The sequence below is a fragment of the Protobothrops mucrosquamatus genome, unplaced genomic scaffold (genome assembly GCF_001527695.2).
Source record: "Protobothrops mucrosquamatus isolate PMUCROS unplaced genomic scaffold, P.Mucros_1.0 scaffold2134, whole genome shotgun sequence".
NCBI classification, from domain to species: Eukaryota; Metazoa; Chordata; class Lepidosauria; order Squamata; family Viperidae; genus Protobothrops; species Protobothrops mucrosquamatus.
In genome coordinates, this window is record NW_015388233.1 from 91,597 (window position 1) to 114,137 (window position 22,541).

A 22,541-nucleotide genomic window follows, 5' to 3' on the forward strand; every position below is an offset into this window, starting at 1 on the left:
GGAATGCTTCAATTCATGTTTAGATAAACCATGACAATAAAAAACAAATATTATTTAAAGAGGCATAATTGAAGAAATAATACCATATAGTAAAACGTCCCTTACAGCTTTCACAACCTTCTGCAAACAAGCTTATAAACTTTGTTCTTTCATTAAATATGTGTTGGAACAAAAGAAAAAAGAAAAACATTTTGATTATCTGTAGCTATTGTCACTGTCTTTTGTTTGGTTGATTGGTTAGTTGAACTTCCATTTTTCATGTAACATTGCCTTAAAGGGTTGGAAAATCTGATGTTCAAGCCCTCATCCTCTGGGAGAGGTCAAATTAGCATTAATTCAGCTAGTAGATTGTGAAGAAAACGTTGCTACTTAACAGTAGTTCCCTGCAGCCTGCAACAAATCCCTTTAGCACTTTTTTTTACACTGTACTGTATGCAAGATTACTGTCAATCAAAAAGTGGAATGATTGACGAGTTCCTAATGGAAAATGAGTCTTCCCCAATCTGATATCTTTCAGACACATTGAAAATTCTTCAACCAGCATGGCCATTATGGGAATTGAGGACCTGGATTAGGGAAGCTGATGTAGACCAAGACATCTTGATTACAGTATTTTTTTAATACTCTGGAGTTATGTGGTTTGGTTAATCAGATTTGTAAACCAGTGTTGAGAAAGTCTTATATCACCGATTCATACCATCACATGCATAACAAAGAAAAGAATCAAAAGAAATGCGACATTGCAAAATGTTCTGCTCCTGAGGATACAATCTCATCTCTAAAGATCACAGGCTAAATATCCCATTTTTGGTTCCATGTTAAGTTATTAGTTAACAAATCAATTATGTAGAATAAATTATTTCCAGACCTGTACTTGCATGTTCATACACAGACAATCATGCATATTTCATGCTACTTCACCTCCTGAAGATTAGGGTGTAATCAGCCATTTAAAACTCTACTATATTTTCCAGATGGCTCTGTGGGTGATTGTGGATGCTTATTTGTCCATCAAATGTATATAGCTGCCTACCTCAGAAATGTGATTCTGGGCGGTATACAATAAAACAGTTAAAAATATCTGTAAGCAACCATTAAAAACAATTAAATATAAAGATTGTAGGAGAATAGGCCAACATTCTATGTAAATGTAACATTTTGCATAGTCCTTGTTTTCCCAAGGCTGCTGGGAAAAATTTCTGGGAGGCATCTCTCTGAGTAACATAATGCTCCAAGTGACATAATGTTCCAAAATCACAACAGAGCTGGCACCATAATAGATGGTATCCATTAAATACTTTGCCTGGTGACTTAATGGAGTGGATAGATATAACCAGGGAGAAGCAGTCCCACAAACAACCTGTTCCCATGCCATATTATGGTTATATACACACACACATACTCACACATACATATCTGCACTGATGCTGCCATCACTTTGCTGTATAGCGTCATGCATATCTGTGTTGGCGTCTGGTAAATAGGGTACAGTTTTTGAAGACTTGAGTACACCTAAACCTTCTGGAAGGGGCTTATGATTTGAGTATATCTAAACATTCCATGCCAGGTTTAAAGGAACACATGGGATCTAGTCAGATTACTTTGTTATTAAATATGGCAACATAGAACTGGAAGTGCTATAATTCTTCTGAAGGTATTCTGCTGCAAGTATTATCCAAATTACTCCATTTAAATCTCCAAGCAAATGGGCTAAACCTAGAACAATCCATAAATCCAATCTGTATACAGAGAGAGACAGACAGACATACAGACATAAATATATAGGAAAATGGAACAAAGGGAACAAAAAAAAGGACTTTTGAGCAGTTTGCTCAATCTGGGAGATATATTTTATGATACATATCTCAGACCTTTCCTTTTTTCTTTCATTTTTCTATAATACTAGGTTAACATAACTATATATATTCTACTATATAATTATATATAGTAAAACCTCAGTTTAACTGGTCTTGATTTAACAGATTTCTGAGTTAATAGAAGAAATAGAGTTTGGACTTCAATCAGTTGAGCATTCAAATAATATATATATTTATATTATATATTTATATATATAATTAATACAATTATGCAGATAACCCGTTCTTGGATTTAATGTACTCTCTTTCATCCAGAACTGCTTCATTAAATTGAGGATTCTACTATATATTCTCTTTGTTGTATTAAAATTGGTTTAAAAGAAAAATATGTGGTTAGGTTTGCTTCCAATTACACTAAACCAGCATAATAGTGGTTAAAAAGAATGAAACAAGAAACCTTACAAAGAACTGTCACTTCCTGCCCTCTGAATCAGAGAATAAAATAGTTTCCTGGCAATTACAATGAAATTAGTTTTATTTTAGTAGTTTGTCATTTGGGGAGGGGTACTACCTGAATGACACGTAATGAAATATCATATAATATAAATGCAAACAAAACAAATCTTTTAATAGTACCTTCAAATTAAATATATGCATTGCGTGATCATGTAGCTTTGTTATATATCTCAAGTTCCTCTTTAGACATGCACCCCAGTCTTGAACTTTTTAATATCTTTCCTGACTTCTGTCATTGACTTTGTTCCTACATGTGGAACTCCAACACAAATTTCAGATATAGGAATGTGAGGAGTTTGTGCTACTTGAAAGATACAGCACATTGTCTGAAGCATTACCCGAAGAAGATACCTATCAAGCTAACGATATCACCCGGAGTAAATATTATTGCCTTAAATTCAAATAGCTATTAGTAGAAACAGATTAACAAGGAGCTGGATTTAGTCTTGATGTTCTGCAAGAAACAAGTTCATTTGTGCTAAAGATTTAAAGTCACTCATAGGTATCATAATCCCAATGATGCTAAAAGGACAAAGTGTGCACTGAAACATAATTCAAGCTCCACCCTTTCATTCTCACATCGCAACATTGCACACATATATATTGGGGCAGAAGCTTGTGGGATGTTGTAGCATACATTTGGTTACTCCCCAAAGTTGCCTCTAATGCCTCTGGATATTCCTAATCACTGAAGAGGCAATTTTTGTTCATTGAATAATATTAGTTTTAATCTAGTCTTTAAAAAGAAATGATGAATTTCAGTTCTTTACTATCATCTTTTCAGATTCATATTTGGGTTACTAATCCCTTCCAAAAAATAATAAGAAAATATGGAAACACAATAATACAGAAGTATACTATATAAATTCCTTTAAATTTTGAATTATACCATTGAGGAGGTATCCAGTAAGTGGTTTTTCAAATAGCACTTATAGAAAAGTAAAACAAAATAACCTTAAATAGGGAAAATAGTTGAAGAAATTAGTGGAAAACGTATTTTAGGGCTTTTTTCTCTTTGTGGTTATTTTAGCAACACAATGTGTTCCCATTCTTGATATTAACAGCAAAAAGATGGAAAGCACATTTTAAAAAAAGTTTGTCCAAAACAAATTGAATTATTCTTGATTTATCACAGTATTATTTCATTCGGATAAAGCAACTTACTATAAAATTATGGAACCTATGAACAAATAAGGGCATTTGAATGAAATTGTAATGGAAAAATCATTATATCATAAAGTCCATATTTACGGAGTAGCTTGTCCTATTATTTTTTTAAAAAATGTATTAACACAAGAGAGGAGATCCTAAGATCTGTTTCACTTTGATTCCCACTGTCTTTAAATATTACTCAGCAATGTGGAAATCAGCATTATTCTCTAACTGATATAAATGCAACTGCACACATCATTAAGATTATGTTCAAGCACTGCATTAAAAGGTGGCTTGTAATGAAGTAGATTGGGCAAGGAAAGTGGGTGAAAGTACATCAGGGGTCCTGCAATTCTTCCAAAGGGCCTCAATTACCTTGAAGGAAAATTATACAAAATAAAAAGATGATGATGGGACCATATTCAGAAAGGATAACAACCCGGAGGATCACCTCAACTGCTAAATGAGTAGCTAACTTCTTACAGTTCAGGGTTTTCTAGATGATGGACTGTATAACATTTGGATTCTTATGTTTCTTTTCCTGTTTTTCTTTGATCAAAACAGAGTGACTACAGGTGACCATTTACCATATGGAAATGTGTTCCCATTGTGTTTGTAGCCATTTGAGAAACTGGTGATTTTTTATCACACTGAAAATAATAGTAACTGTACTGCTCAGCAAACTTTGATCAGAACCCTCTGGAGAATTTGGAAGGAGGGACGATGGCTCAAGCAGTTTATCAAATGATTGCAAGCACATGGTTTGGTATCTGCACTTCTCATAAATAGTCCACTGTATACACTCATTATCAAACTGGAATGTTTTATTCAGTTGCATGCTGGATACTCATCCTTCATTTTTATTTACTATCTGTCTCCAAAGGTACATAAGCAGAGGTCCTGTTATTTTTAATATGACTTTGCTTTTATGACATACTGCCATTGTATTATACTTTGATCTTTGCTGTTCTGTTAGTAGTCCTTGTACATCTATGTTTAATGTCTAATTTTGGAGCATAAAGTTACATCCTTGTCAGGGCTTTGTCAACTTGGTGGACTTTTTTTCTCTTTGTTCCGTAAAAGTAATGCATGATTCATTTACAGTAACAATTTGAGGGATGAAAATTACATTTCTTAATTTTATAAAAAGTATAATGTTCTTATAAATACGATGAAAATGTATGGTGATTTTATTTATATAGATCTAATCTGTATAAGCAATTCTGTTCTTAATAAAAAAAATGATGTTGTGCCATTGTAATTTATGCCTATTTTGTATTTATGTATTAAAGTTGATGTGGATATTTAAAAAGCTTATATTCAATGTTTTAATACTTGCTCCTTGATTCCCATGTGTGGGGTAATTTTCTGTAATGCAAAAGCACAAATTAATGAGGGAAGCAAAATAAGCACATGCGTTATTCAGCTAGGAGAGGACAATGGAACAAATAAATGATGATTGCATAGTGAAACGAAAATTGGCAAGATAAAAAGCTGTTTCTGCAGAGTTAAATCGTATTTTCTTAAGCACCAATGAGCAATTTAAGGGCAGTATTGTGATTTGATTTACCCACCATATTTCATTTGAATGTAATTTCTCAAAGTGACAGAATATTATTTTCTTGTTTAAATGAGTGAGATTGACTTTCTGTTCGTGTTTGACAAATCACTTAAGTAAATTATTAGATATGCTCAGCAAGTGTGGTCATGTACAGAAGGAAAGAAATTGTGAACAACTAAGGTGAATTCTCAGCAAAATCATACAGATTTCTTTTACTGAGTTATTGCATTGCATTCAGACTGAAAAGGGCTACTTTAGGGTATTTTCCTTTCTTCCCCTTCCCCTTTCCCATTCCTTTCTTCAGGTTTTGGACTCCTGATGGCTGCCAGGACAAATTCGTACAGTTTTCTTGGCCAGATTTTCTGGAAGTGATTTGCAATTGCCTCCTTCCTAGAAGTGAGAGAGAATGACTGGCCCACAGTCACCCTGCTGCCTTTGTGCCTAAAGTAGGACTAGAACTCCCAGCGTCCTGGTTTCAAGCCTTAACTGCTGCACCAAACTGGCTTTTTTTTAATTATGCTTTGTTTTGCATTTAACCTACCAATTCATTCAGATTATCCTCTGAGTAAACATTTACCAAATTAAACTATAAATATCTTTTCTAATGTGGAATGACTTGTGCAAAATTCCTATGATGGATGACAAGATACATGTATAGTATTAATTGTCTTCCAAGGGAGTTTTCTGAATTGCTCAGTTATCATTAAAAAAAACATAGTAGTTAATGCGCACGGACAGGCAGCATAGTTTCTCTATATTTGGGGACTTCCTCATCAAGCATGACCAGATTTATAAAACCTGCAATCTCAAAATGTTGTAGAACTCCAAGCTACCTACCCATCTGAATTATTAACACCAATAAGAAATATTTGCTGATAGCTTTTAGAGCTATGGATTTCATATGGGACAAATCAGATTATAGAAACAGAACTATCAGGATTGATGTTAGCCTTACAAAACTGCACGTACTTCGGTTAATCCATTTTGGTGGAAACTTTGCAATATGTCTATGGAGATTCTCAGTCATCCAGGTCATGGTTGTCCCAAAGGTGCTTTTTCAAGAGGCAACTGGACTTCCTTGTTTTTCTTTGAAGATGTTTCACTTCTGACCCAAGAACTTTTTCAGCTCTGACTGGATAGTGGGGAATGGAATAATTTATATTCCTTGCAGACAACTGGTCATTTGCATTCTTTTAAGAGAGTCGTTGAGGTCACTTGGAGGTTTGTCTGTGTCTTCAGGGTCACCTGAGTAGTGCAAATGGGTGTGTAGTCTTCTTGGAACTGCTGAAAGGACTGTTGTGGAGCTGTGCTTTCTGCAGGATGTTTGCTGCCCTGTGTCCCTTCACTGTTGAACACAGGTGCAGACTGTTGGGGATAAGTCTGTGTTGTCTGCATCTCAAACTGAAGCTCAAATGGTTCCTATAGTCTGCAATTAAAAAAGAAAAATTGCAGTTTACAGGAGCCATTTGCATTACACAGCAGAGACATTCCCTCATCTATCTGACTAAAATTTTACCTGGTACTATATAAAACTTCTTTTGCATAGTCATAGATTTGCAATTTTTAATTGTAACATTATTTAGTGTGATCTCCAGATTGAAAGCATCCAGATATAGTTTGATCCTCACCTTATACTTTATGGCTTGACAGTAACAACATCTACAAACCATTTGATGCTGAGATAAAATACAAGGATTTAATTATTTTTCTCTATCTAATTATGAACGTGAAATCACTTCCTGCTATCTCCAGCCTAAGTCATTTGTCAATGCCTAATTTATTTCTATTAAAAGAGGAAAAGAAAAAAGTTACAAGAGATTCCAGACTCATCCCCAAAGTCAAAGAAGTGTAAAGGTTGTAGACTACAGTTAAATGCCATTTTATTGTCATTTATATTGCAAATTGTAATGACATTTTGCAATATATTCATAATGACATTTCATGTATTCTGCATAAATTGTCCAGTGATTCTTTTCTTTCTGGCTCTCTCTCTCTCTCTCTCTCCTCTTTCTATTTTTTTCCAAAGTGATATTTCTGAATATACCTAAGTGAAGCTTAATATTCTAATTTAGCACAACTAATCTCTGGAGCAGCTAGCAGTTCATAAATGCCACATCCAATAATTGGAAGTTTTAACCAATTATTGGCCAAGTTTGTTTCCATTATTATAGTTTATAAACCAATAGGCAGGAATCATGCAGTATACCAAACCAAACCCAAGCAAATCTTTTTTATAATTTAGCTATAAAGTTAAATGTATACACAAAACACTGAAATATTTATTTTGTTTGTTATAATTCTCTTGTTCATGAGTAGTTACCACAATTATTGAGGCCTATTCAACCTGTTATTATATTATTCTGTTATATTTACTAGTAACCAGAGCTTTTTTTCTCATTGAACGCCCAGAATGGAGTTCCGGCACCTTTTTTGGATGGAACCTTGTAGGGTAGGCAAGGCGGGTTGTATGACATGTGTGAGTTCCGGCACCTTTTTTTTTTTTTTTTTTTAGAAAAAAAGCACTGCTAGTAACCATAATAGCAATAATACCCAAAGTGAATTTTGGATGTTCCTCTTAGAAACATAAGTTCTCTCTCAGGAATGGAGCAGACAGATGATAGAGGACTGGAACACCAGATGCTTTACTGAATTTCTTCCATTTAGACTTCCCAATTATAGGAAGAGGTACTAAAAATATTAAGAATGTGAAAATCAGTAAATAAATAATAGTCGTCCTGTTTAAGACTGACAGGAAAAGAATGAAAGAGATTTTAAAGGCCACAGATGACAAAACATTCCAAGTGAAAATCCCCTCTCCTCTAGTTAACATGGTGTAAGGTTATGGTTTTTTGAAAAATAAAATTAGAAAAAATTTAGAAGACACCTTTTTCTAATCTGAAATAACATATACAATGCATTCAGAAAGTATTCAGACTTTCTTCACTTTTGTTAATTTTGTTATGTTTCAGCTTGATTCTACAGTTGTTGAAATTCATTTTTTTTCATTAATCTCCACTCAGTACCCCATAATGACAAAGTGAAATCAGAAGGTTAAACATATCTGTAAACTTATTGCACTGTACAGTAAAGGTTTCTCAGAAGAGTCTGTGGGGGTGGTCATAATATAAAAATGGCCAGAGTGGGGTGACATAAGCTTTGCCCAATATCATATGCATTGCACAAGAGCTTTGATCACCTTATCAAAGAGCTTTGATCACCTTCTTATGGTTGCTGTCTTCACTGTTTTGACCATATCCAGTCAACGGACCGGAGGTTTCTCCTTCCCATTTCACAGCAAGATAAGCTGTGATAGAACAATGAGCCTTGTTCCCTGTCCGGGGCAAGTAACATGTGGCCTTACAGAAATTTTAAGTCAGGTTTCTATCTGCCCTTGTAACATAGCCAGTAGCGAGGGATATGGGACCTATAGTCCAGCACTAGAGGTTTATCAGTCCTGTTCTGTGGCCTCGGAAGCAAAGTAGGTATTAGAAACTAGGTCTTTCCTATCGTGGTCAGCCATCCAATACTCCAGCACAATGGCTTCCAGTGAACCAGTACATTGAGTGCAACTAATCAACTATGTGAATTTTATAGCTCCATCAAACTAATGCAATGTCCATCTACTAAAAATCCCTATTAAGGTATTTATCTGTTGGTCTTGCCATCTTCCTAAGAATGCAAAAATAAGATGATCAAGCATCTTGTAAACTATTAATTATAGCTGTGTTTGGCTTCTTACTTCGAGTTATGCAAGAAATGCATGTCAAACTATTTTGTCCATAGCTTCGTGAAGGAAAAAATTGAATTTCAGGAAACATTTAGAATCTCTTCTGTCTCAGTCTTTTTCCTGATTTGCCCTTTTAACATAGTGATCTATAATCTAGAGACTATATATAGAAGTGTTTGCCATTTTCAATTTAATTAAACCACAAGCCTCCGTTTCATTCAAAGAGTCACTGAGAAGGTCACAGACTTTAATTTAAATGACAAAAGTTGGAAACTTCTAATATTTTGCAACTAGAAGTGTGTTTATAAATCTAAGAACGTTCCACTGGTTTCAAAAGATGAAATCAAGGTCAGATGATTTTACTTATAGTGGAATTTTCCAAGAGGCAACTGGACTTTCTTGTTTTTCTTTTAAGACATTTCGCTTCTCATCCAAGAGGTTTCTTCAGCTCTGACTGGATGGTGGGGAATTGAAGGATGTATATTCCTTGCAGACAGCTGGTCATTTCGATTCTTTCTGTCTGCAAGGAATATAAATCCTTCCATTTCCCCCCCCCCCCCATCCAGTCCAGTTGCTTCTTGAAAAAGCACATTTGGGACAACCATGACTTGGATGACTGAGAATCTCCATAGACACTTATGGTGGAAGTTTTACATAAGCTGTTCAATAGTCAGCCTCTGTGTTTTTCTTCTAGCTAATAGACAAATAACAGATTAGAAAGATATCCTGGCTATATAAGGCATCTGTGTCTTTAGGTTTGATAGGATTTATCAGTTATGTATTGTAGAAATCTGTAGAAATCCAAATTTGAACAACAAAATGTGATTTGCGGCATGTATAGGCATCCATATATCACTTGTTAAGTACAACCTAAATGCATATTTTTAAGGATTCTAAGTCAGCGATGGAGAACTGTCATATAAATCCAGAAAAAAGATACTAATCCTTTAGGGTTTTCTCAAAATAAGGATGTTTTTCTGTCCGGCATAAAACATTTAGGGTGGGTAGGTAGGTAGGTAGGTAGGTAGGTAGGTAGATAGATAGATAGATAGATAGATAGATAGATAGATAGATAGATAGATAGATAGATAGATAGATAGATAGATAGATAGATAGATAGATAGATAGATAGATATGACACCATGCTTACAGTTGTTTCCCTTAGAATTTGTCAAGCTAAGATTCTTTTCTTTTTTTAAAAAAAAAAAGGACAAGCTGAATCCTGTACCTTCAATTTTATTTTCAAGAATGCTTCTAAGTGCCATGTTGACTCCACAGCTTCCTCTCCTCATTTTATTTCCTGAAAACAAATGATAGTGACCGCAGTCCAGTTCATCACAATAGGCTGGAGTGGGAGTCACCTCTCCAGGTTTTATCCACTAAGTTATGCTATTCTAATAGACTAGAATTAGAGATGGTGAGGTTGAGTAACTATGGTCTACAGAAATTTCAGCTGTCTGATCAGATGTTCCATCCAGCCAATTTTGAGTACTTATTATATTATCGGCCAGGGTAAGTTAGGGATTTTTAGTGAACAAGCCACCTTGCTACCTAATAATCTCTATTACTGAGATTGGCCAGTTAGGAATTCATGTCTTCCATGATGACCCTGGACACACTGCAGTAAATCACTGGGTCCTGCTTAGGCTGGAAGTTCTATAGATGCTTCCTAAATGCATCTTGATAGCACTGGTGATAATGTTGATTCCCTGGCTAAATAGTGCAATACAGGTAGTCCTCGACTTATGATCACAATTGAGCCCAACATTTCTGTTGCTAAGCAAGACAGTTGTTAAGTGATTTTGCCCCATTTTATGACCTTCCTTGCCATAGTTGTTAAATTAGTAACACAATTGTTAAGTGAATCTGGCTTCGCCATTGACTTTGCTTGTCAAAAGGTCGCAAAAGGTGATCACATGACCGAGGACACGGCAACCGTCGTAAATATGAGTCAGTTGCCAAGCGCTTGAATTTTGATCACGTGAACATGAAGATGCTGCAAAAGTTACAAGTGTGAAAACAGATCATGGGTCACTTCCTTTCAGTGCCACTGTAACTTTGAATGCTCGCTAAATGAAGTGTTGCCTGCCGAGATCCACGTGTGTGAAGCTAACCTGAGTTATTTTAGTACTCTTAATTCCTAAGCACTCTTTTTTCTTTCATGATACCAGTTCAATTCAATTCAACCACCACCTGATTCCAAGCTGACTCTGGGCAATTCACAATATAGGACAAAATCAAAAATACAGACAAGACAAAACTTGTCCTGTGGTTTACTAGAGAGTGATACGATGAAAGGGACATCAGCTGAGGTGCAAATGGAAAAAGTCTCAAGATAGATCACATTTGGCAGTCTGTCTGGACTTATGCTCCATGGAAATGGAAGCAGGCTTGATTGCTTAACTATACTGCACCAATACCGTGTTTCCCTGAAAATAAGACCCAACCAGAAAATAAGTCCTAGCATGATTTTTCAGAAGGCTCGTAATATAAGCCCCACCCCCAAAATAAACCCCAGTTAAGATTGTCAACCAGATAGATACATTTAGTACCGTATTTCCCCCAAAATAAGATCTAATTGGAAAATAAGCCCTAATGCATCTTTTGGAGCAAAAATTAATATAAGTCCTGGTCTCATTTTCGGGAAACACGGTACTTAAGAGCTTGGTGTTGCTGCTCTGTATTTTGTGACATATAAGGTGACAGAATAATTAGTGCTGTACAATGAACAATTTGCATTGTACTTTGAAGACAAAATGTATCAAATCTATTTTGACTTGCCTCAGACTTGGCCACTGTTCATTTTTATTAGTTTGGATACCATTCAGCTTGTCGATCTCAAGGTTGCTTAGAGAGAGGAGGGCCACTCTCTGCTTATTCAATACTTTCCCCCGCCGGCTGATTAAACATTTAAATAAACTTCTTTAGGTGTTAAAGCTAATCTTAGAAGGCTTATAACTTTTTTTTTCATTATTCAGGGGGGCAAAAGAGAATTTTAAAAATTGCATGCTTTTGAACTCTGGGGTTTTGAATATTGGTGATGAAAACCTTGGAGTGCCTGGAGTTGCTTATGGGCAATGTGTTTTTCCTTTCCTGTGACTTAAATGCTTGGATTCTTTTTTCTAGCAACACATTTTTGTGTTTTGTATATACATTCCAGGGCAACCAGCATGGGCCGACTTTGCATGTCGCCTAAAATGCCATCACTTGTACAATTACAGTCTGAAGCCCAATTAATAAGAGCTTGCAAGTCCTGCTGAAAAGATATAATTAAGGAAATGAAGAATGTGTATGTAGATTTTGCCTCCATACTCAACTATCAATTAAATCATTACCCTCTAAATATGTTCTTGGGCTACAAAGTGTTCTGTGAGTCAGTAATTCCTGAACCTACCAGAAGTCTGTTTTGAGATGGCTTTTAATTGAAATTACTGAGCTTATTGAACGAATTAAGGTAAATACATTACAGCTATGGAAATGAGGGCTAGTGCACTCACAGTTTTTTCATGACTAATAGTTCTTACTTCACCATTCTTGCCTTACTGATCTAGGTTCAGTTTAACAATGGAGGGCTTGCTGTGGGAAAAAAAAATTATGTAGTTGTGGCTCTGTAACTGCAAGTTGCTCTTCCTTTTTTTAAAGAAATGATTATTTTAAAATATATTTATTAAATTTCCAAATCAGACAAAATGGAAAGGGAATAATAGAACAATAGCAATAGCAATAGCATTTACTAATACACCACTTCATACAGCACTCTAAGCAGTTTACAAATGTCAGCATATTGTCCCCCCCGCCCCAACAATCTGGCTCCTCTTTTTACCAACCTCAGAAGAATGGAAGGCTGAGTCAACCCTGAGCCAGTCAGAATTGAACTCCAGGCAGTCGGCAGAATTAGCCTGCAATACTGCATTCTAAACACTGTGCCACCACGGCTCCTAAAGTGAACTAACCAAGCTAAAAAGTGAGCAAAAAAACCAACAACATCAAATAGATACTGTATATAAAAATAGTTACCTCTGACTTTTCTCTAAGTTTAAATGAATAGTATCAGTATTTAAAATACCACAAGATACTAATACTCAGCATTCTAGAAAAACAATATTCATAATGTATTCTTGTCTTAATTTCAGTGTAACATATAATATGTTGTAAATTATGAATAATCGTATAATTATAAAGCCACAATATTTCTCTGGTCAAATAAAATCTAATCCTCAAAATGCAAAGTCAAAAGTTGATTTTTCTCTTTGTCTTGTAAGAAATCTAAGAGTGGTTTCCAAGTCACAAGAAATTTAATTAAATTATTTATCTCTAATCAAGGTAGTCAATTTTGCCATCTCCTTCCGATATAGATCTTTCACCATGAGAAAAGTCTAAGTGATTCTCCCAATGAGAGAGTCTAATTGGACAGACTGTTTTTTTCTCAGTTCAACTATGCCTTCTTCTTAAAAGAACAGAATGCTTTTTACCTCAAGAAGAGGAAGAGGTTGGAAGAATCTGGCTCAGTATATGGGTAATTTATTTTCCAAAGCACCAGAAGGCAGGACAAGAAACAATGGATGGAAACTAATCAAGGAGAGAAGCAACCTGGAATTAAGGAGAAACTTCCTAACAGTATGGACAATTAACCAGTGGAACAGCTTGCCTTCAGACGTTGTGGGTGCTTCATCAGTAGAGTTTTTTTAAGAAGAGACTGGACAGCCACCTGTCTGAAATGGTGTAGAGTTTCCTGGTTGAGCAGGGGGCTGGACTAGAAGACCTCCAAGGTCCCTTCCAGCTCTATTTTGATTGGATTGGATTGTAAGAGCTACACTTCACTCATAGATGCAGACAGTCTGGCTTGAGGTTGACTGACAGCAAATGTCAGAATTTGGAACCTGTACATTCACAACACTGGCCATGTTAACTTTCATAGTGGATCCTGAGATTGGTTATTTCATAAAATATAAACAATGATGGAATTTAAGAAATTGATTCAATTGAGTTACCAGGTTTGCTTTTGCAAAATACAGAAAGCAAAATCAATATATAGCTAGTCCTCAAGTTACGATTGTAATTGAGGCCCAGCAAAAATGTCATACGTTACAGTCATATAACCACAGGTCACTGCAAATTGCCATAAATGCTGAACAGTTGCCAGATATCCTTCATGTGATATCTGATGGGGGCGGGGCAGAAGTGAGAACTCCAAAAAATTTTCTGGGTCCGTTGCAATTTGGAACAGTCCCCAAGCAACCAGTTATAAGCCAAGGACTACCTGTATTGCATTGAATCAACAGGTTTGAAAAATGTGGGAAATTGCTTTGACTGAAAAATTAATAGAACAAAGAAAACTATCGCGGAATGGTAAGTTTATTCAAATCTGGTGACTGCTTTTCTTAACTGATAGATCTAGACAAATGTCACTCTGGATTGAAATACTGAATATGAATTTTAAATGTTTGTATTTTTCCTCCAGACCATATATATACAAAATTATCTGTAAATGCGCGTGCGCGCGCACACACACACACACACACATCTATCTTTTTATTTCTTCTTTGCTTTTGGTTCTTTTTTTAACTCTGTAATTTTTAACTCTGTAATTAAGACTGGGTTTTGTTTTGAAGTTTTGGCTGTCAAAGAACATGAAAAAGAAGAGCTTTTTCAGAAGTGCAGATATTAGTCGAAAGCAAATGGAAGCAGGGAGTCAACAATTTCAAATTTCTTGGGAAGCCTAGAGAATATTTAAAACAACCACATCAGAAGCAGAGAGGAAATGGGGCCCACAATTCAGAAAGGATATAGGTAAACACAAAAGGTTTCCAGCTCATGGTACAGTTAGATGGCCACATAAAGTTGCTATTCTCCAGTCCTTGAGTGGGCAGAAAAATGTGCAGGTTTATTTTACAAAGACAGCTATCTCTGCAGAAGTTTTGACTGCAGATTACTCAGAGGGCAGTTCTTCATAATATTCTTGAAGGACATATAAAAGTGGGTACAAGGCCACTGACGCAATTAAGAGATGTGAGAGTCAGCCTTTTGTAAGTGAGTAAGACCTTGCTTTAGTGATTTATATGTTTATTGGGTTAGATCAAGCCATTAAAAAGAGCAAAGTCTTCCATGAGGTATTGGAAGTCATGCTGAAATGTGAAGAGAAGAAAACATAGCCCCCCCCCAAAAAATGAAAATGAAATGTATCTTAGGAAATAATCGCTTAGTTGCATTGGGCGGCTATAGAAATTGAATGAATAAATAAAAATAAGGGATTTAAGGAACCAATTTCTAAGGCACAAAAGAGCAAAGAAGCACAGTGTGCAGAAGCTAATATTGCTTGTAAAACCTTTTTCAGGGGCAATCAACTGTTAAACATGGCCTAGTTCCAGTATTACAACCAAGATTAATTCCTAGCTGTGCCATGTCAAATTTCTGGGGAGCTTCAGCCAAATCTGAGCCTGCTAAGGGGAGCCCGAAGGGTTCTTTGAATAGTCACCCTAACGCATATTGTTGGTACTTAGAAAGACCATGTGCAGACATTCACATTAGTGGAAGATTGCAGAGTGATGCAATTACAGAGGTGCGTTCTGTAAACAGCTCGAATGTGGGAGTTCAGATGGTTTTCAACACAGCATCATCCGAGCATGGCAAAAAAGAACATTTTCCCTAGAAGGCAAATGGTGCAGCAACTCCCCATGTGGAACACATTCAGAAATGCATTTAAACTCTGGACATGGCAGAGAGCATAAATAGGTGATGATCTCTATCAACCATAGAGATGGCAGGGGAGAAATTCAAGATTACAGTCGTGTTATGTGTTGTATAATTTGTTATATGCTAAAGTTCTATCTGCGAGAACAAAAACTCAAGGGTTAAGACAGAAAATATCTGAAATGGAACAGCATTCCAGGAGTAATCATTTTAATCAATCAAAGCAAAGAGATTACTCTAGTGGCACAGAACACTAGATTGTACCACAATAATTAAAAGTAAAACCTAAGGTTCATACATTTGTTCTTTGGACATTGTGATGTACATTTGCTAATATCTATGAAAAGTGCCTTGCTAGCAGGGAATTTTGAAAATTCTAACTGGAACACATTGAAAGTAGATTTGATTAGGGAAAACTGGGTGAAATGATCCCTGTGTCCCAAGCAGTTTTCTAAATAAAGATACAAGATTCTAGTATTTGAGAATAATCACTGCAAAAAAGATCAGTCCTAAAGAACTGTACTTTCACACCAATTATAACCAGTGGTGGGATTCAAATATGTGAACAACCGGTTCTCTGTGTGGATGCTGCTTCCGGAAGTCCATTCTGGGCCTGGGCAACAAAAAATTAGCTACCGGTTCTGCCCAAGTGGTGCAAACTGGCTGAATCCCACCACTGATTATAACTACTTCAGAATTATTCCCATCTGATATTTTGGGAAGGTGAGCCATGTATTTCTGACTTTGCTATGATTTATTGGAACCATAGCTAGCGTAATATTTTCCTCTGAAGTGATACAACTTAATAGACCTTGTATGTACTATAGTGTATTTTGTTAGCCAGTGCTCCTGACCCCAAGCCATGCTAGCATTTTCCCATCTCAACACAACAGGTGCTTTTTCATGCAAAAGAGTAATGGTTGCAGGTAACTGAAAGCTTTTAGAAAATATCAAGGCTTCCTTTACCTCCGTGATAGCGAACCTATGGCACGCGTGGGCACGCGCGCCGTCACCCCAGTCCTAGGCCTTCAGCTTTAGGCCTCCGCCATGTGAAAACAAAAAGGTTCAATCAATCAATCAATTTCAACTTCTCGCGGGAAAAAAAAAGATCTTGCAAAGTTGGAATTGATTGATTGAACTTTTTAGTCCCACCCAGTCTGCCGTTACCACCGCAGCCATGCCCACCCAATGGGCCACACCCACCCAATTGGCCATGCCCTCCCAATAGGCCATGCCCACTTGCACCTGATGATACATAAGTGGATTTTGGGTTGCGGTTTGGGCACTCGGTCTCTAAAAGGTTCGCCATCACTGCTTTACCTGTTTGACACTGGACTTCCCCACATAGCTTTCCCATTCAGCAACCTATGATTTTATTTTGTTGTTGTTGCTTTTGTTTGTTTCTCCAAACCACCAGATAAATGCACACATACTGGGAAGGCCACTAATTGTATTCCCTTTTGGTGTGTAGTGAAGAAATGTGGTAGCAAACGGTTGGACCATTGGATGATGCTCTTTGCACTCTTTGCACTTTGCACTCTTTGCTCTTTGCACTCTCCTATCAGTTAGAGAAAGAGTGTGAGCACATGAGCTCTCAATGTTTTGAAGTTAGCAGAAGATGATCACAGGGAACTGTAAATGATTGTGGAGATATAAAATATTGGAGGTATAGCAATCACATAAAAGTTTAAAAGACTGTCCTTTTCACTCTTGCCAATAGAATATCTCCAAATGGAAAACATGTATGAAAAAGAAATTCAGCAGTCATATTAGATGGTAGTTGAAAGTAAGTAACATGTATGAAAGTAAGTAACATGTATGAAAAAGTAATTCAGCAGTCATATTAGATGGTAGTTGAAACTTTCTCTAATGGCATTTGGTCTATCCTAGATATAGAAAGGAATTTCTAGCGGGTATTTAAATATATAAATAATTGATAGATAAGCAATAATTGTAAGTTAGACTAAGTAAATTAAAGTCCCCTTCTCATTTTTTGGGGAAAAATAAAATAAAATCTAGAATGCTCTAGATTCCAACTATTATATGTGAAGTGCTTCTCTTTGACAATCAACCATTAGGAAGAATAATGCAGTCATGTAGAAGGAAAGAAACTTCTATTTCAAATTTATCTTCAAATATGGAATAACCAGAATGCTTTATTACTCAAATAACAAAAGGGTCACTAGATTTCATCAGAACTCAACTTCAGCAGAAGTTAACATCTGTCCCATTCACTTCCAATTGAAAGCAGCTGTCAATATCTGCACATGTGAGCAACACTGAAAGAAAATATAACATATCGGATTGGAGTTTCAGCAGCCATCAAAGGCAACAAGAAACATACAAGATTTGAGGCAAAGAAAATTTGTCAACAATGATGAGACCCTTTTCCACAAAATGACTTCTTGTTCACTATGTACAGTAGACATATTTTAGGTATTAACAGCTACCGTCATAAGTACACTTGCAATTACAATTTAAGCTTCAATTTCATTGGAGCATTGCTATCTAAGAACCATAGTTTAGGTATGGGAACTTGGATTGAAAGGCTGAGAATCAATGATGTAGATTGCAACATATTTCTGCTAATAGGGAATATTTAGGGTTTTCTGTTTTTGAATTACTGCCTCTGATAGCAAAGTTATGTTACTATTGAGTTATGGAGTCAAGCCAGGATGATGTCAGCAGACTTGGAAGTATCCTGTAATCTATAAGAATAACATTCCTCAAAAGCTGAGGTACACAACCTAACAGAAAGAAGTGAGGCATGGACATGCTTTGTGGCCATTCAAAATCTACTTTGGATTGGAAATGGAAAATGGGCTGGATAGAAAAGAATAGAATAGAAACCCCTTAGATTTGAATGCATGGCTGGCTGAAACCTTAAGCAAGGAAACATTTTATTGTAGGTCATTTTTATCAAGCACCCTTGTATTTATTCCACAAAGAACTAGATACAGGCTCTGGCATCAATGAATGGAGATGTGGCATTGGTGGATAAAGGTGGTCATCTGTAGCTCAGATGTTCATTGTAGTCTCTTTTGAATAAACAGGATGGATTTTTATGATTAATGAATAGAATATTCCTTCTGAAGACCACTGAGAATTCATATTTCTAACTTCTATGTATACAGAGATTTATTAAATGTATTCTATTTTTTATTGTTTCTTTACATTTTTATTGTTTAAAGTTTAAGATATCATGCACCCAGAGAATTTTGTTTGAGAAAGTTTCAGCAACAGCAATACTGGAACACAGGTAACATTGGCCAAGCTTAATGGCCTAGTGAAAACCGGTTCACATAACATGGAATATTGCCCCCATAATATTGCTTCTGAGTCTTAGCCACACTGTTCTGTTTTTAGATCCACGAACGAACAACAAAGAATGTTAAAGAAGAGAGAACAAAACAAAACAAAAAAACCCATAAGGAATCCATCCATTACATTTATTGAACTGTACCATACCACAACGATGGTAATATTAGTTATGCTCACCCACTGGCACCTCTGGGACCATCTAGAACCAAAGTTCACTGAAACCAAGTGCATGGCATTCAGCCAAAAGGAAGCCATCATCCTCTGAGTGGCAGGCAAAAAGTGGAAGCCAAATGCAAGCAAACCCCGCCCCCTTTCTATTCAGCTGTGCATAGGGGAATAAAAAAAAAATATGATTCTCCAGCAGACGGATATACAGTGACTGTGCCACTCCTGTGTGAGTCTTTTATTTCTCACTGTGTGAATTTTCTATATAGGATGCTGTTTGTAATTATTGGATTTGTCAAATTTCATCTACTTACACACTTTTCCGTTTATTTGAAGTATTGCTTTTTTCAAAAAAATGAGGCTGAAGTTGTATATTTTTCACACATCAGAGAAAATAAACCTCATTAAGCAGACATGACCTTTCTTTAATGAAACACTCCCTGTTGCATTAATAATTAAATATTACTTTAATTAATATTACATTAATAATTTAATAATCAAGGATGTCTAGGACATGCTCAGTTATGTATTGTCTTTAGCAATAAATCCTATCATTACTGATTTTTTTTAAAAAATATGCTAAATACTATCACATTGCAATATATTATATAGACTAGTTATACTTCTACTAAGCTCATATATCTGTTTAACCATCATAAATCATAAAAGCAGATGATGACACTGATTAAGGGTGTTCTAAATAATGAGCTTTGATGACATATGAAAACTACTGCCCAAAATGATAACTCAGAATGATTGACACTTCACAATTGGATGCTAATTGGAGACAAGACAACTTTGTGCTGCATGAAATTGAATTTGAAACAACTGAAGATGTGCTTGTTTTTATAAGAATGTTGGATTTGTGATCTGAATCAATGATCCCCACTAAAATAAATTTCAGGTCCACAAATTAAAATAAATTACATGCATTTATAACAATGCAAAGTAGGTTGGGGTTTTTTCATCTCTCCTGAAGCAAATGGCTGGTTTGATATGCTGCATTGTAATGACAGTTTTGGGTTCTTTCTCTCTTTTTTTAAAATCCTCACTTGCTATTAAACTTTGAGCTACTATGCTTATGCTGAGAACACATTTGTTTAATGCAAGAAAGTAAAAGCAGTGGTGCTCATAGACCTTGGCTGGAATGTGATGTAGACTTAATGGGGAATAAATCTGATTGAACTGAGTGGGGATTTAATTCTTAATAACTACACTTTATACTAAATATACTGTAGACTGTACAGTATTCCATTATCCTGTAGCTCTACTGCACAAACCTTTTAATCCTAGGGCCGTAATAAATACTTTGGATGAGAAAGGCTGCATTGGGCTTCAGGATAACACAGATTCATGTTTTAGGACAGTGGTGGCGAACCTATGGCACGGGTGCCAGAGGCGGCACTCAGAGCCCTCTCTATGGGCACACGCGCCGTCACCCCAGTCCTAGGCCTTCAGCTGGGTTTTATAAAACCTTTTGCTTTAGGCCTCCTCCGCCGTGTGCAAAAAAAAAAAAAAAAAAGGTTCAATCAGTCAATTTCAACTTCTCGGGGAAAAAAAAAGATCTTGCAGGATTGGAATTGATTGATTGAACTTTTTAGTCCCATCCAGTCTGCCATTACCACCGCAGCCACGCCCACCCAATTGGCCACACCCAGCCAATGGGCCACACCCACCCGGCACACGACGATGCATAAGTGGGTGTTGGGTTGCAGTTTGGGCACTCAGTCCCTAAAAGGTTCGCCATCACTGTTTTAGGATTTCTCTTGCTCTGTCTGTTAAGTCAAGCTAGTTTGAGGATTTTCATTACAAGGATGTATTTTTCCACCTCAAAAGGCCACTGCCAGTTTTGAGAAATGTGACCACAGAATTTAGAGAGGGACTTGGGAAGCACAAGAAGCTGACTTCTGCCTGGTGACATATGGATTAAGCAGCATAGAACTCGGCTGCTTAAAAGGGAAGCTTTTAAGACACAGCCGTTTTTGTCACTGGAAGGTCTACACAAGAACTTTATACAGTATATTTCCCTTCCACTATTTCCTTCTACTCTTCTACGTTTAAACACTTCTTTGGCAGGATTCCTAGTAATGTTTCATTGCACCTGCAAGATATGTTAACAGAGAGTTTCCTGGTCTCCAGAACTTGTGAACATTTTACAGCTCTTGGGTGCTTATTTGAGTTGAATGTCTCAGACAGCAGAAGGCCATTCCAGCTCTCCAAGACTAAATCAAATACCACTAGGTCTCACCTAACAAGCACAATGGAGCCTAAAATTTCCATTGCTAAACAAGAGAGTTGTTAAATCCGTTGTGACCAATTTGCCAACTTTTTGATACAGTTGTTAAGTGAATCATGTGGTTGTTAAACGAATCTGGCTTCCCCCATTGTCTTTGCTTGTCAAAAGCCAGCTGGGAAGGTTACCAATGGTGGTCACATGACCCCAGGACAGTACAACTGTCATAAATACATGCCAGTTGTCAAGCACCTGAATGTTGATTACATGACCTTGGAGATACTGCATAAGTACGAAAACAGCCATAAATCACACCTGTTAGGATTCTATCATTTTTATATAGCCATTTTAATGTACTGGTGAAAATGTGGGCCTAGAAACCAGGAGACTGTGAATTCTAGTTCCATCTCAGGCAAGAAAGCAGGCTTGATGACTTTGGGCCAGTCGCTCTCTCAGCCCAGCCCACCTCACAGGATTGTTGTGGGGAAAGTAGGAGGAAAAAGGAGTATAATGTATCTCCCCCATCTTCAGTTACTTGTGTAGTAATAAAAGCAGGATAAAAATCTAATAAATAAATAATAAAACTCCCACTTAGATTTGTGAAAGGGGAAAATGTAAGAATGTCCAATATCTTACTGATTCTCAAACTGTAATTTTCCCTCCAGTGTACAATATAGAAATTGTCAGATATGTGCTCTGTTCGTGTACATCAGGGAATCTGATGGATGCAACCCTTGTTCTTCATATAATGTGAAAGATAAAAGTATTATAGTCCCACAGTGACTCATTAAACTGTTTGAGAATTCAGGCACACATCTCATGGAAATGTGTTTGCACTTCACTTATCTCTAGCTTATTTTTAAAATATGCTCATTAAACAAATGTCTCATAAATCCTTATAGAATATATTTCTATAAATTATCCCATATACTGTATAGACTTGGAAGAGGGAAGCAACGAAATCAGAATAATGCTCAGAATACTGGAAAACCATGTGGATGCTTTTCCTTAAAAGTGCTACAGGTTTTCAATGGTAAAGAATCATCCATAAAATAGTGAGTATTATGGGAAATAAACGGAGGCAGGGAGAGTATTAATGAAATAACAATGAATCTTGAGGCAGCTTGAAGACTGACATATTTATTATAGCTGAAGGTTTCATGAACTAGTGTCTGTTATATGTTTCTGCCATAATCAATTTGTTAGCCTTTAAGATGTGACAAGTTTTTGTTGTTGTTTTCCTGCAACCGACTAGTACAGCAACTCATCTAAGTGAATGGTTAAATTGGGGAATTAGCCACAGGTATAAACAAAAAGAAGATAGGTTTAGGAAATGTATTTGATAATATCAAAGTATGT